At 37.8% G+C, this 14786-nt stretch overlaps 1 pseudogene; it reads left to right on the plus strand.

Moving 5' to 3' along the window:
• The first annotated feature begins 10128 nt into the window (after nucleotides 1–10128).
• Nucleotides 10129–12010, plus strand: LOC131155928 (uncharacterized; annotated as a pseudogene).
• The last annotated feature ends 2776 nt before the right edge of the window (nucleotides 12011–14786 follow it).

A 14786-nucleotide genomic window follows, 5' to 3' on the forward strand; every position in this document is an offset into this window, starting at 1 on the left:
TTACAAAATCCCCTTCACCCAAAGGGATTATTAGAACTGATGCAGTGATAAGTCGCTGCTTCAACTCCTGAAAACTCTGTTCACACTTATCTGTTCATTCAAACTTTATACTTTTCCTAGTCAATTTTGTTAAAGGAGCTGACAATTTAAAGAATCCCTCTACAAACCGGCGATAGTATCCTACCAATCCCAAGAAACTCCTGACTTCCTACACATTTTTCAGTCTTTCCCAGTCAACTACCGCCTCAATCTTACTTGGATCCACAGAATTTCCACCCCTGGATATCACGTGTCTAAGGAAAGTGACTTGTTTCAACAAGAACTCACACTTCTTGAACTTGGTATACAACCTCCTTTCTTTCAGCACCTGTAAAACTATCCTCAAATGTTCCTTGTGTTCCTCGGGGCTCTTTGAATAAACCAAAATGTCATCAATAAAAGCACAACAGATTAATCTAGGTACTGATGGAACACCCTTTTCATTAGCTCTATGAATGCAGTAGGAGCATTTGTGTAATATCCCGAACCCGTAAAATAAAATAAAAATGAATAAAAGAAAGAAGAAAAAAGGAAAAAGGATTTTTAAAAGGAAGTCAGCGATGATTCGTCTATGAACCAATTGGCTTCGTTGACAAACATCCTTCTTTGGCCCGTTGACGAAGATAAATGTCTTGTCAATGAAGATTTACCGAGAGAGGTTTCAAATATTTATGAGACTCATTGACGAACTCACGGCTTCGTCGATCAACGTTATTCTTGGGCTCGTTAACGAATCCACATGTCTCGTCAACGAAACCATGCCTATAAATAGGGTTGCTTTCATTTTAAGTGAGCATTTCTCTCTCCTCACGCCTCTCTCTCTCTCTCTCTCTCTCTCTCTCTCTCTCTCTCTCTCTGCCCTATGGCTTTTTCACTCTCTCTCTTCGATTTTGATTCCATTAAAGCCCGGATTGACGATCCAGAACCACCACGAGATTCTTAGGAAGATTCCTTGCAATCTAGGCGGAGCAGATTTTCAATTTAGGGTTTTTGGGGCACCATCCCAAAATCAGGGAAAGTGAGATATTTTAGGGTTTATGTGTGTATTTGAAGTATGCTAGCCCCTAGGAAAGGTAGTAAATGATTTCTATACTGGGTTTGAGTTGATTTTATTGAGAATAATGTAATTTCAGGGTTTGGAATTTTGAACGCCTTGGGTGTGGTTAGAATTTTAGCAGGCCTTTTAGGAATTAGGTAAGGAGAATTAATTATAGCAGCTTTTACTAAGTTTGAACCGGTTTAATTTGATTATACAAATTTATATACTTAGATATGATTTTCTAAATAGTTAGACATTTCGAAAATAATGATTTTTGATATATACTATATATGGAAAAATTGTATGGCATGAATATAACTTTCAAAATTTGGCTGGTTGTGAATACTAGCTGTTGTGAATACTGATTGGTGATAAAAACTGATTGCTTGTGCATATTGGCTGATTGTGATTATTGTGTGATGAATACTTTAATGTGTGTGAATGAGTTATTTTGTGTGGTTATTCGTGTGTATCATGATATAACATTGGCAAGCTAGAGGAGTTCGTTCTATTGCCTAGGTGTAATCACGATATAACATTGGCAAACCTAGAGAGTTCGTTATATTGTCATTATATATTGGGGTAGAACATTGGCAGACCTGAGGAGTTTGTTTTACAAATATACTATAGGTAGGGGGATTGGATACTAGTGAATAGTGGTGCCTGTGTGGGCCATGTTATATCCCTTGTGGATGATGGCGCCTGTGTGGGCCATGTTAAGTATCCGGTGTGGATGTAAGTCCCGTGTGGACAGTATCTCCTATGTGGATGTGTGTGGTTATGAATATATATATGGATCTCAATGAAATGGGTTATAATGGATGTTTGTGAACTTAATAATATGAATATTTATGGAAAAATAAATCTCTTTGCACAAGGGCTTGCTGAGAAAGGCAAGTGCCCTAACAATTCCAGTCCGGTACTGGAGCAGAGGGAAGTTACATATATGGACGTATAATATTCCCTATTCTGGAGACTTTTCCTGGTACATAACCCAATGGCTTACTGAGTAAGGTGAGTGCCCTGATCTTGGTATTAGAGCAGAGGGAAGCTACTTGTATGGGCGGGTAATCTTCTCTATTCTCGGGAGCTATCACTATAAATAATTATGTATGTGTAAGTGTAATCTATATGTGCTTCCTCTGTAACGACCTAAAATTTCATACCATTTTTTTTCAAATAATATATAAAATTTTTCCCAAATAGTATATAAAATGTACTGATAATCATTTTACTCAGATACCCCTGAAATCACCTATGCATCGGAAAGCTTAAAGTCATACATCCATAAGTACAATAACAGAATCCAATATTAACCCAAAGCATGCATACATAATCATACATCATCCTAGCACCTTCTACCCAACACTCCTAAATACTACTAAAAAAGTACAATCCCCTAATAACACTTACCCTTTAGACATGGTAGTGTAGACGACCTTTCTAACTGCGAGCTCAATCCGCTTATCTAGGTGGATCACCTAAAAAGTGTTAATTTACTAGAATGAGACAACGCTCAATAAGAAGAAATATGCTATTACTAGTGTGTGGCAACTGAGTCAACATAAATAATTTACTGATAAATAACTGAACTAAGATATCATGTAAATACTGTGCAACTTACACCTACATGGTTTAAAATACAATTGTATTATCTAAGTTTTCTATTTATCCATACTGAATATATCTGTTGTTCTTCTATAAATATGTATGTATATAAATAGTTGAGAAATATCCCTAGAAATCTGTATGTTATGATTTAACCCCTTATGACTGGGTTATGTGGCCCGTAAGCTGGACTTAACTCTGATTGGCCTACCAGGATAAGTCACCTGAATACTCTACCAATCCTCAGTCCGGCCTTTACTGAAATCTCTCCAAAGGCACGGTACTGGTATCACCTCATTGAACCGGCCTCCTCAACCCAGAATATTGGGGAGACTGCAATCTCTCCATAAGAACGGTTGACGAAATTCACACACTATCTGAGTTATATGGTTGCACTCTGATATGAAAATAGCAACGGTACCGTGCACTGGTGACTAAATCTGTCTGAAATAATTCATCAAGTATCCGATACTATATAATACTAATATATATAATTATCTTGCCGTTTCATCATAATTCCAAAATAACCATAACACTATAAATCTGATTTGAAATACTAAATTATCTAACTAAAATAATTGTAATATCTAACTAAATAATCTGTATTTTCTGAGTGTTATAGTTTTGGAAGTCATAGCATTCTGTAAATACTGTAAAATATATGTTTGTATAATATATGTAAAATATTTGTCTGTACAATATCTGTCTGCAAAATATATCTGTCTGTATAATATCTGTTTGTAAAATATATCTGTCTATATATACACTGTAATTCATAATTCTGTAAAATCTAGTAAAACATGTTTCTGTGCAAAAACACTGTAAATCATGATTTTCTGAAAGACTATATAAATCCTAAACTAATCTAATATTAACGCATGCCACATAATTAAATAAACAAAGATCCCTGTAATAAAATCTATATTTTCTGATAATAAAAATAATTTATACCTTGTAAAATTTACCCCAAAACACATATATACTACTGATGAAATTTCTGAAATTCCTAGCATAGCATATTTTCCTTACCTTGGCTAATTGAACTCATTTACTGATTCTAACTCATGTCCACGACTTTCATAATTCCATTTCCCTGAAAATATCATATATATATATATATATATATATATATATATATATATATATATCTGTGTGTGTGTGTGTGTGTGTATTCCTATCAAATAACTAAATTCCTAGAATAATCTCATACTCACATTTCCCGAATTATAAACTATTCATTATCTTACCTGAATTTCTGGGAACACCCACTAAAAACCTAACCTACCTGCCATGTATATACCAACCCTGAATTGTATAAAATCTCAATTTCTCAATTTAACTTCATAAATACATTCATATCTAAGCTTATACCTTCAATAAATTAATAATCAATCCAAAAATGCTCAAATAACACCCTTACCTGGTTTCCTGAACTACGCCTACAGGGATCCCAAAATTATACTCACGACGCTCACCCAAACCCTAAATTCAATAACCCTAATATAATCAAATCAACCCTAAATAAAATACTATTTTAACATTTCCTAAGCTCATAAATTCCCAATAAACATTTAAACTTCCAAATATAACCAATTTACTTAATTTCCTAAATCTCACTCTCGCTTTGGAGTGGTGTCTAGGAAACCCAAATTAAAAATTTACTTCAGTCAAAATGATGACGATTGCGATTAGGACCCTGTGATGGTGCTCGATCATCGATTTAGTGGTAGATTTAAGGAGAAATTGAGAAAATAGGGAAAAGTTAACTTATCCCAGGAATGATATCTACGCTGCTCCGACGACAAATTCGCTCCAGTAGAAATGTCCGTGGCGGAATTAAGAATCCAACGATACATTTCGTTTCTCGATCAGTTGAATATCCACCAAAAAATTAAGGAAAAAGAGAAAAAAGACGGAAGAGAGAATTGGAAACGTAAAAAGGGTGGGAGGTGGCCTCTTTCTGTTTCTTCAGGATACAATTCCTGAAAACTTAATGTCTAAGCTTTAATATATCAACATTATATATATATATATATATATATATATATATATATATAATACTTTAACTTATATTATATACTAACCTTACATATATAACTTAATATACATATCTTTATTTCAATTTTTTCCACACTATTCCTTTTATTTGTTTATTTATTAATTAATTTAATAATATTTAATTAATTAATTGATTAATAATAATAATTAATATTTTTTCCCAGTTGCTACATTCTCCTCTCCTTAAAAAAATTTTGTCCTCGAGATTCGCTACTTGATCCTTTTTAATATTTCTAAAATTTATTAAGTCATTATATTCTATACAGTTCAGTATATATCACCATCTGAATTTATACATGAACTATAATTAAATAAAATCTTCATTATCTTAAACATAAATTCGTACCTGCCCCCCCCCCTTGGCAATATCTATCTCGATCGGGATCATCGAGTACGCTTGTGCTGGACCATCTCCACCTCGGGGTGTACTTGCTGGTTTCCCTTGTTCTGGTTTGGTACAGGTGCAATAGACAACGAGTCATGACAATTTCTCCCAATGTGCCCTGGTTTACCGCACCTATAGCAATTAGGAGTCCCAATCTGGCATTCACCCCTATGTCTTTTATTACCTCTCTGACATAAAGAGTAAGACAGATTATCTAGATAACCATAATAACCCTATAGCATCATAGAGGTATCAAAATCCTCGTCACTAGAAGCCTCGGAGTCATACTCATCAAAAACCTTACCTGCTAGGATATCCCAAACCAGGATGTGTAATCATTAGCCTGTCAGATCAAATGTATAAAAAACACTTCACACTCTCATCATAACTTTTGATTTGTTTGAGTAAAAATTATATGAACTTCCAAACATTCCCTGAAATTCTAATCACCCAATTTATTTTTAATATCAAACTAATGCACATGCTTTCACTTTTATATTAGGGTAAGGTATCATTTTCCTACCAAATTGGTTGCTAGATTTTTTTTTTTCTTGCTTCCAATAGTTTTAAGATTCCACTTCTAGCCTATGTTGGCATGTTGAATATCTAATATAGTTAGAAAATATCCTTAATGAAAAACAGGGATTGCAATTATGGCAAGTCTAAATCCTGGTATACTGACTTCAAGTCAACCATTACCTTGCTCTAGTGATTGGACAAATATGTAATAAACACGTACCTTGGTTTCTGGTACATAATACAATACCAAGGAAGTTGTTTAGTCAGTTATGATCAGTGATCAGACATTGTCTGGCAGCATAAATCTTGTGTAAAATGGACCAGGAAGGAAAGGGTGACATTTATTTTTATCTAGAGAGTTGCTAATGGTAGAAGGATTAGATTCTAAAGATGGCTTCAAAATCCATAATCAACTGCAAATAACCATATAAGATTTCACATGAAGCTGTATACAAGTTAAATCCCAATCGAGTCGATGCCTAAGCGGTTAAATTAGTGTCCCATTGCCAAATAAGATTTGCACCGGATAGAGCGAAAAGATAAAGCCATAGATCCTAGCATATATGGTTTTATGATTTTTCTTCTAAGTAAGTTGATAAAGATGATTTTGTTAGGTGTTATTTGATTCATAGGATCCTTTGGGTTACTTGGCAATGCGATGCCCATGACATCTTATTCTCGTGTTTGTTTTCAGGTTATAGTGATAACATCACTTTCCAGGGTATAAAGAATTCCCACAAAATATAGAAGTCCAATCGTTGCCCACTTAGTATCTTACATTCTTATGGGCATCTTAATTTTAGGATTAAACTGTCCCCACTATGTTAGCCGACTTATGGAAATATGAAAATATGTAGTCGATGCAAATTCTCATCGACCCATCCTCCTTCCTCACAAATAATATCGGTGCTCTAGAAATTAGCGTTGTCCCCAAAACTACATCAATAACAAATTCTACCTCAAGATCAAGAGGTAGTCCTGGCAAACCTTTGGGAAATACATTAGGAAACTCCCTCACTTCTAGGATATCTTCAACCCTTTACTCCCCTTCTAATACTTCCTTCACATAATCCAAATATCCCTAGCAACCCTCTAGCAACAACCCCCTCGCCTAAATGATGGATAACAACTGTGGTGGGGTGCACACCCATGACCTCACAAATCTATACCCCTATCCTCTTGGAGGTCTGAACACTACATCTTTCTGATACCAATCTATACTGGTATAGCTAGCTATCAGCCAGTCCACACCCAATATTATATCGAATCCTTGCATGTTTAACACTACAAGATCGGCTGGTAATATTCTTTCTTGAATGCCCACTAGATAGTTTTTAAGTACCCTTCCACATCTCACTACTGATCCAGTTGGCGTGGCTACTAACAAATCAGTATCTAACAATTGTGTCTCAACTCCAGTCGTCTTAACATATTCCAATGACACGAACGAATGGGTGGCATCTGAGTCAAATAAAATAACAGTTTTATATGATAAAGTAATAATCATACATGTCACGATGTCGCCTACAGCCTCAACATCTCCCGATGTCAATGCATAGACCCTCGCCAGAGTTGTGTTCCTCTGCTGGCCGCCACCCCTGGGTGCCTGGATATTCCCTCCATATAGTATGGAAGCAGAAGCAGTACTATACTATGCATATGACAGTCACGTGCTACATGACCCAGTCCACCACATTGGTAGCAGACATTCCTCTTTACTCGGCATTCTCCATGGTGTCTCTTTCCACATGTAGGATGAATTAGAAATGCCTCCTCGCCCCGAATCTCCTATCTCCCAGTCGCCTACCTCTGGACTCTACCATATCTATTTCCTCTCCAAGGGCCTCGGCTGGACCAGGCCTGGAATCTTGGAGGAGTGGGCCTTTTCCTCTAACCTGACATTCCCACGTCCCTTTGACTGCTCTCCTCTACCACTATGGCCCTATCAACTAATTCAAAGAAACCCTGTACCTTTAGAACCGCCACCTGCCTATGGATGTCATGCCTCAAACTCCTTTCAAACATTCTTGCTTCCTTAACTTCATTTGGCACGATATAGGGAGCAAAGTGTATAGTTCGATAAACTTTGCTGCATACTACTGCACTGTTAGTTGCCCCTATCTCAAATTCAGAAACTCTTCTATCTTAGCTTCTCGAATAGTGGAAGGAAAATAACAATCAAAGAACATCTCCTTGAATCGGTTCCATGACATGGCCACTTGTACAAGTCTCTGTTCCTTAAGCAACTTCCTGGCTATCCACCATCTCTCAGCTGCACTACGTGGCTTATAAAACCCTCTGTTCATCGGTGCAATAAGCACCCCAATATTTTCTCAATCTCTTGCATCTAGTTTTTAACAACTGCAGAATCAGCTCCTTTTGAAAATGTCGGAAGATTCATTTTAGCGAACTTCTCTATAGTGCAGCCTTGGTCTGCTACTGATCCTCTCTGCTCCCTAGAGTTCTGTGCAATCTCAACCATAACCTGCTGAGCCACACTATGCAGAATTGCGTCTGAATCACCACTGCCTGCACCAAAGGCACCTACACCATCATCACCACTAGCGTGGGCATTGCTACCCTCAGGGTCCATTCTTCAAAAGGAACCAAACAGTTGTAGGACTCTATCATTATCACCCAACTAATATACTCATCAGACTAAAATCCATAATATATTCTTCTATAACTATTCATCATAACATCCTCAACCCCAATTAAAGACTCAATCCTACCACTTAGAAAACAAGAACCGGCGATAGTATCCATGGTTTTCCTAAAATCGTCACCTTAGGAAAAATACAAAAACAACCATGGAACTCTTGCCTCTAGGCCGTAAGATAGAACCCTAAATTTCCAATCGCATCCTCTAACAATAACTGATTCATATCTCACACTGCCCATCTCTTATTCTCCTCACAAATCATTCCTATACTCTAGTATTGTATTCCGCTGTTTACTAGAGTCTACAGAACCTAACAATTTGGGCTTTGATATCAAAATGTAACAACCTAAAATTTCATACCATTTTTTTTCAAATAATATATAATTTTTTTCCCAAATAGTACATAAAATGTACTGATAATCATTTTACTCTTATACCCCTAAAATCACCTATGCAGCGGAAAGATTAAAGTCATACATCCATAAGTACAATACCATAATATAGTATTAACCCAAAGCATACATACATAATCATACATCATCCCAGCACTTTCTACCTAACACTCCTGAATACTACTAAAAAAATACAATTACCTGATAATACTTACCCTTCAGAGAGGGTAGTGTAGATGACCTCTCTAATTGCGAGACCGATCTGCTCGTCTAGGTGGATCACCTGAAAAGTGTTAATTTACTGACACCTTTGATTGAGTCCTGGTATCTTAAATTGAATCCCGATGTCTTTAGTCGAGTCCCGGTGTTTTTAATTTAGTCCCGAGTCTTTAAATTGAGTCTCATTTTATCCTAAATTAGAGTCCGGTTTTAAGATCAAGTCCCGGTATTTTTAAAAAATAAGTAAGTCCCTTTTTGTTTTAAAATCGAATCCTTCGATTTGAGCATTTTCAATTTTTTAAAATTGAGTTGTTCCAAAATTTTCAAATTTTTAGGAGTCGAGTCGTTTAATTTTTAAAATGAATTTTTACCGAGTCGTCTTTCCGAGTCCGAGTCCTTCCAATTTCCCGGAACTAGGTTTTAATTTTCAAACCCGGGTCTTTCCTTTTAGGAAAACAAAATTTGATCAACCCAAATAATGAACACAAAAGAAAATGCATAAAATACCAAAAAGGAAATACCAAGCAAATAAAAAATATATATAAAAAATACAAAAAAATAAAATCATGCATGTGCGCCGTTTTTGGCGCGTTTGTGCCGGGGAATAAAGGAACAGAATAATTTCTCTATAAAGAGAAGGATCTGGCACAGGCTGAGGGGGGAGGTCATTTTCATTCTCCACTTTACACTGTTCACGCTCAACATGCCTCTCTCTCTCTCTGGTTTATCCCAAAGCCTGCAACCACCGCCCTCAACCTCACTCACGGCACTTCCCATATCTCCAGGAGATCCACGATCCAGCGCACACTCTCCCTCATCATCCTCCAGTCGTCCTCCTACACGCAACCCATCTCCATATCTCCCTTATCCCCACAGAGTATCCCCCGAGCTTTGTTGCTCTCTGACCCTACCCGAACCTCCATAGCCACCTCTCACAGACCCCAAGCCTTTCCTTCACCCACTAAAACACCCAGCAACCAGCCACCATCACCTGCCCTCCCTCTTCTAGCAAACCTCACCGGCAGTAGACTTATATCTCTCCCTCCGCTCCGCGAGCCACCTGTTTGCTCTGCAACACTTTGGCACCCACAGGGTAGCATTTATGTTTGGTCCCATTGTTCTATTCTGACGATATATTAGAATCCAAAAGTTGTGCTCGCGTTTTCTCCACATTATATTGTTAGGTTCTTTAGTCAGACTGGCAAAGATGGCTAGATTTCTCTTGGAGGTATCCTTCTTTTTTATAACAGGTACAGAAGCTATGTTTGCAGATCTTGGTCATTTCACTTCCTTGTCAATAAGGCTTGCATTTGCATTTGTTATATATCCCTGTTCGGTTGTACAATATATGGGTTAGGCTGCTTTCCTATCTAAAAACAGATCTTCTTTTCGTAACAGTTTCTATGACTCAATACCTGAAAGTGTGTTTTGGCCCATCTTTGTCATTGCCACCCTTGCTGCTATAGTTGGCAGTCAGGCCGCGCTCACTGCGAAACACACTGCCCACACACTGTCTCACGCACCCATGCACCCACTAACTCATGCACCTTGAACACCCACACACTTGCATACACAGCACACACACACTCTTATGAACACAGTAACACGCACAATTTTTACACACACGGTTCTTACATCCTGAAAAACCCTCATACACAACCCGTTAATCTGCACACACACACACAGACACTGCACTCACACTAAAAAACACTCACCCAGCATACACACACCTTCACGCACAAAGTTGCTTACGCACAGCAAAGTCACGCCCACCCACAGTCTCGGCAACCCAGCCAGTGCAGAATCCTCTTTGAGAAGGCATTCTTTGAGTTTATCAGGTGCTGTTGCTCCTCAAGCTGATGAAGATGTTGAAAACGAGTCTGTCTCGTAGGCAGGAGATATTGGGGATCGAGCACTTAACATCAATAGATACAGGGATGGTGGCAGTGTCTGCTTCTTGGCTAATAATATGATCAATAATGGAGTAGTTGCTCCCATTCTAGAAGATGCTCTGTTGCAGTCATATTGGTTTTCCTCCCATGATCCCGCCTTTTCAAGTGAGATCTCTCTTGTATCACCTTTGCCCTCCGAAATTGTATCCTCCCTTTCCACTAATGCAGTTCTACACTCTGGAGACAAAAGTTTAGGAACTAAGAAAGGATTGCCATGGTCACTAGAATATGTTTCATGCATTCTTCATCTAGCTGTGTTTGGGATTCTTAGGGTTTAGACAAGGTACGCACTTCAAAAACTGTTCGGACTTGGATTGGCTACTGTGACAAGTGACCAAAGCATTTTATTCCTTGATCGTCCTTCTAATATGGTTGGTTCTTTCTTGATGGGTTGGTTTGGTGTCGTCCTCAAGGCAGATATAACCAGTGTGTCGGATCTCTTAACCATTGGACTAACGGCTGGTTACTTGGGAAGCCTTACAACTTTCAGTGGCTGGAATCGAAAAATGCTTGACCTTAGCGTGCATGGCCACTGGGTGTTCTCCGGATTTGGATTTCTCTTGGGTTTGTTTCTTGCTGCCTATTCCTTAATTTTTGGGGTTTGAGACGGCAAAGGGTTTTAGATGGCTTCTCAGAAGGTCAAACTTAAGCTCAAGAAGCAGCATCTCGAGTTCTGGAAGAAACTGGAGGGTAGACAGCTGTGAGCGCCACCCGGCGGTCATGCTGGTGATGGTACTGATATTAGGCTTGTTATGGGGTTTGAGTGGGGTTTCGGAGATGAAATAATTCAATAGTGGTGGTCCTGGGGCTCAACTGTGGTTGGCTTGCTTTGTTGGACCTATAGGTGTTTGGATCAGGTGGTTCTTAGCTCGAATGAATGGACGCGGATTGGGAAGAGTGGGCTTACTGAAATGGATTCCTTTTGGCACACTAATTGCCAACGTTTCTGCTGCTTGTGTCATGGCAGCACTTGCAATTCTGAAGAAAGTGGTGACCACCCAAACTTGTGATACCCTTGCAACAGGCATACAGTTTGGTTTGTTGGTTTGCCTGAGTATTGTTTCTACCTTCATTGCTGAGTTTGATGTGAAGCGACAAATTACCATAGTCAGCTCTTTTGGCCTTGACCGGGCCTAAAACGGGTCGATCCTCTTTGGATTGGTTCTTTCCCGAACCGGTTGGATCTTCTGAACCGGTATGAAATCGGTTTAGTCTCCCATTTTGTTTCTAATCTTCTTAATTTTTGTAGATTTTGTTTTAATTTCTCTTTTGTTATTTAATTACTTCGAAAGAATGTGAAAAATCCTAAGAAATTTAATGGTCTCGATCAAGACCTTAAACTGGTTTTTCCCCCAGACCGGTCGACGCTTAACCAGTTTGTCCTCCCTTGAACCGGTTCACGTCGGTTTTTCTCCATTTATTATTATTTAGATATTCAGAAAATTCACAAAAATCACAAAACTCTCAGAAAAATCTCAAAAAATATTTTCATGTTTTGATTTCCATAGTTTTTATTTTGTGTTATTGTTGAAGTTCGGGAAAAATATTACAAAATCACAAAAATCACAAAAAGTTTTCACACTTTAGAAAAATCACAAAAATGTTTTTTAGATACAAAAAATCACTTCCATCGAGGACAAATTTCAAAAACCTCCCAGAATATTATTTTCTTACTTAGAAAAATCCTACTGATTTCAAATCTCCTGGAGTATATTTTTGTATCCTATTTTCTTGATTTTCCTTCCCGATGATTGCAACCAAGGGCACAGACTCTTTGGATTATTGGACTACCCCGGTTTTGAGGGAATACCTATATAGTATTTTTATTCCTTTGATTTTTGAAAGGGAGTAATTTTTCAAGGCTTATTAGATTTATTTCGAGATAATTTTTGATTAATCTGGTACCATTCGTAAGAATGGGCGTGTAGGAGGTGCTGATACATTCCCCTCGCGTAACCGTACTCCCGAACCCTACTTTGGTAACTCAGACCGATTCTACCCCTGACGGGGTAGCAATCAAGTGTTCTAACCGCACTTCAAAAGTTTAATGACAACTCCATCACACATTATTTTCCACAAAAAAATATTTTTCAAAATACACATTCCATTTTTCCCTGTTCGCGGCCAAACCCACATTGTTGCCCGAGAGTGATTCTCTCTGGCAGGGTACGAGACGTCGCGACAGTATTTATTTAAACTCTCTGCAACACGCTGTTATGGTTTATTCTTCCTTACTGAGATGTGTCTCACCCTAACAAATGATTATATTTTCAGGTCCATTAGGTGATCAAGCTTAGAGCTCCAGGCAGGGTAGCATTTTTGGTAAATTTTAGGGTGATTATAAGAACAGTTGATGTATCGTTTATGTTAAAAATATTGGGATGTAATATAAACAGATGGATGCTATTGTTTTATTTGAGATTTATAGATAAACTCTGGTATTTAAATTGAGGTTGTTATTTATTTTCACTGCGTGATTATAGTTTATGGTATCGGAAACAGGTAAATGAAACACGTAACCTTCGGTCCCCACTTGACGGGTTTGGGGCATTACAAGATGGTATCAGAGCCTAACGGTTCTGCAGACTTTAAGGATGATTAATACCAGATTATAGGTTCGAGTTAAGATAAGGATAAGAGTGGATAGGTTAGGTGGAACAGTGGTCTGGAAACTTGGAGGCAGAGATCCTTAAATGGACTTCTGTGTTTTTCCACGAATGACAATTTTTGGAAAACTACGGTAAATCCATTAATGGTTTCATTTATGGGTTGAGAGACTAGAATTGGGCATGTAAGTCAAAACTTTAGGTTGGTAGAGTATGTTTATCGTGTTAATGTTATGGTTTTATGGTAAGACGGTATGAATGAATCATAAATTAGAACTTTTATGCTATAGTAGCTTTTTGTTTCAAATTTGTTTCAGTTATGATAAATGAGGAGATTCTAAGTTTCTTTCTATCCTATCTTCTGTATGGATCCTAGGGGGAAGAACGTTGACATTGGAGGAGATAAAAACGTGGATACCTCTAGTGAGGATGACGTTGATGCCTCGGCGGTGTTGTGTAGCATAGCACGTCACCGCTAACTTCCTTTTAAAAATCCTTTTTCCTTTTTCCTTCTTTATTTTATTCATTTTTATTAGGTAATATGTTTGTGTTTGGATAAGCAATAGTTTTGTTTAATTTTAAGTGATTCGATGATTTACATTGTTGGAATTGGTGTATTCCCAAGAGGGGGGGGTGAATTGGGTATTTAAAAATTACTTCCTCGGTTAAACTAGATCAGCAGTGTTACGCAACCTAGGGTCTGTCTATACAATAGTAAACTCAATCATTCACAATAAAACATACATGTGCAATAAATATAAATTGCAGAAATATAAGCAGTGCACACACGATATGTTATCGGGGTTTGGCCAACAGTGCCTACGTCCCTGCCTCTAACTTACAAGCTTGAGGATTCCACTAATGACTCACTTCACGGGTGGAGCGGCACCGATTACAGTTAGGTCATTTCAAGAGGCTGACCTCAACCAACATGTCTTACAAGGATGGCATACTTAGCTTTCCTAACCGGGTCTAAGTCAGTCTAGGACTATTCAATACAGCTAGTCTCCCTCTTTAGGCTCGTGCCTGGAATACAACAAATTTGAAATACAATTTTGCGTACAAAGAAATGCTTCTTACACTAAGCTGATATGTACCAATGTAATCAATCACCTACACAACCAAATGATAAGATATGATAAGCACAATGTAGTCTTAGTGTCTACTCTCAAAGATTTGTGCGAATATTGCAATCAGTACGTGAGAATGTAAGTGACAAGATCTTTGCGTCAAAATAATGTTCTCAATCGCACTGCACTAGCAAAGATCACAAGTATACTCCAAATATCTCAACAGAAGTTTTTATC

Source organism: Malania oleifera, chromosome 5 (assembly GCF_029873635.1).
Source record: "Malania oleifera isolate guangnan ecotype guangnan chromosome 5, ASM2987363v1, whole genome shotgun sequence".
Taxonomy (NCBI): Eukaryota; Viridiplantae; Streptophyta; class Magnoliopsida; order Santalales; family Ximeniaceae; genus Malania; species Malania oleifera.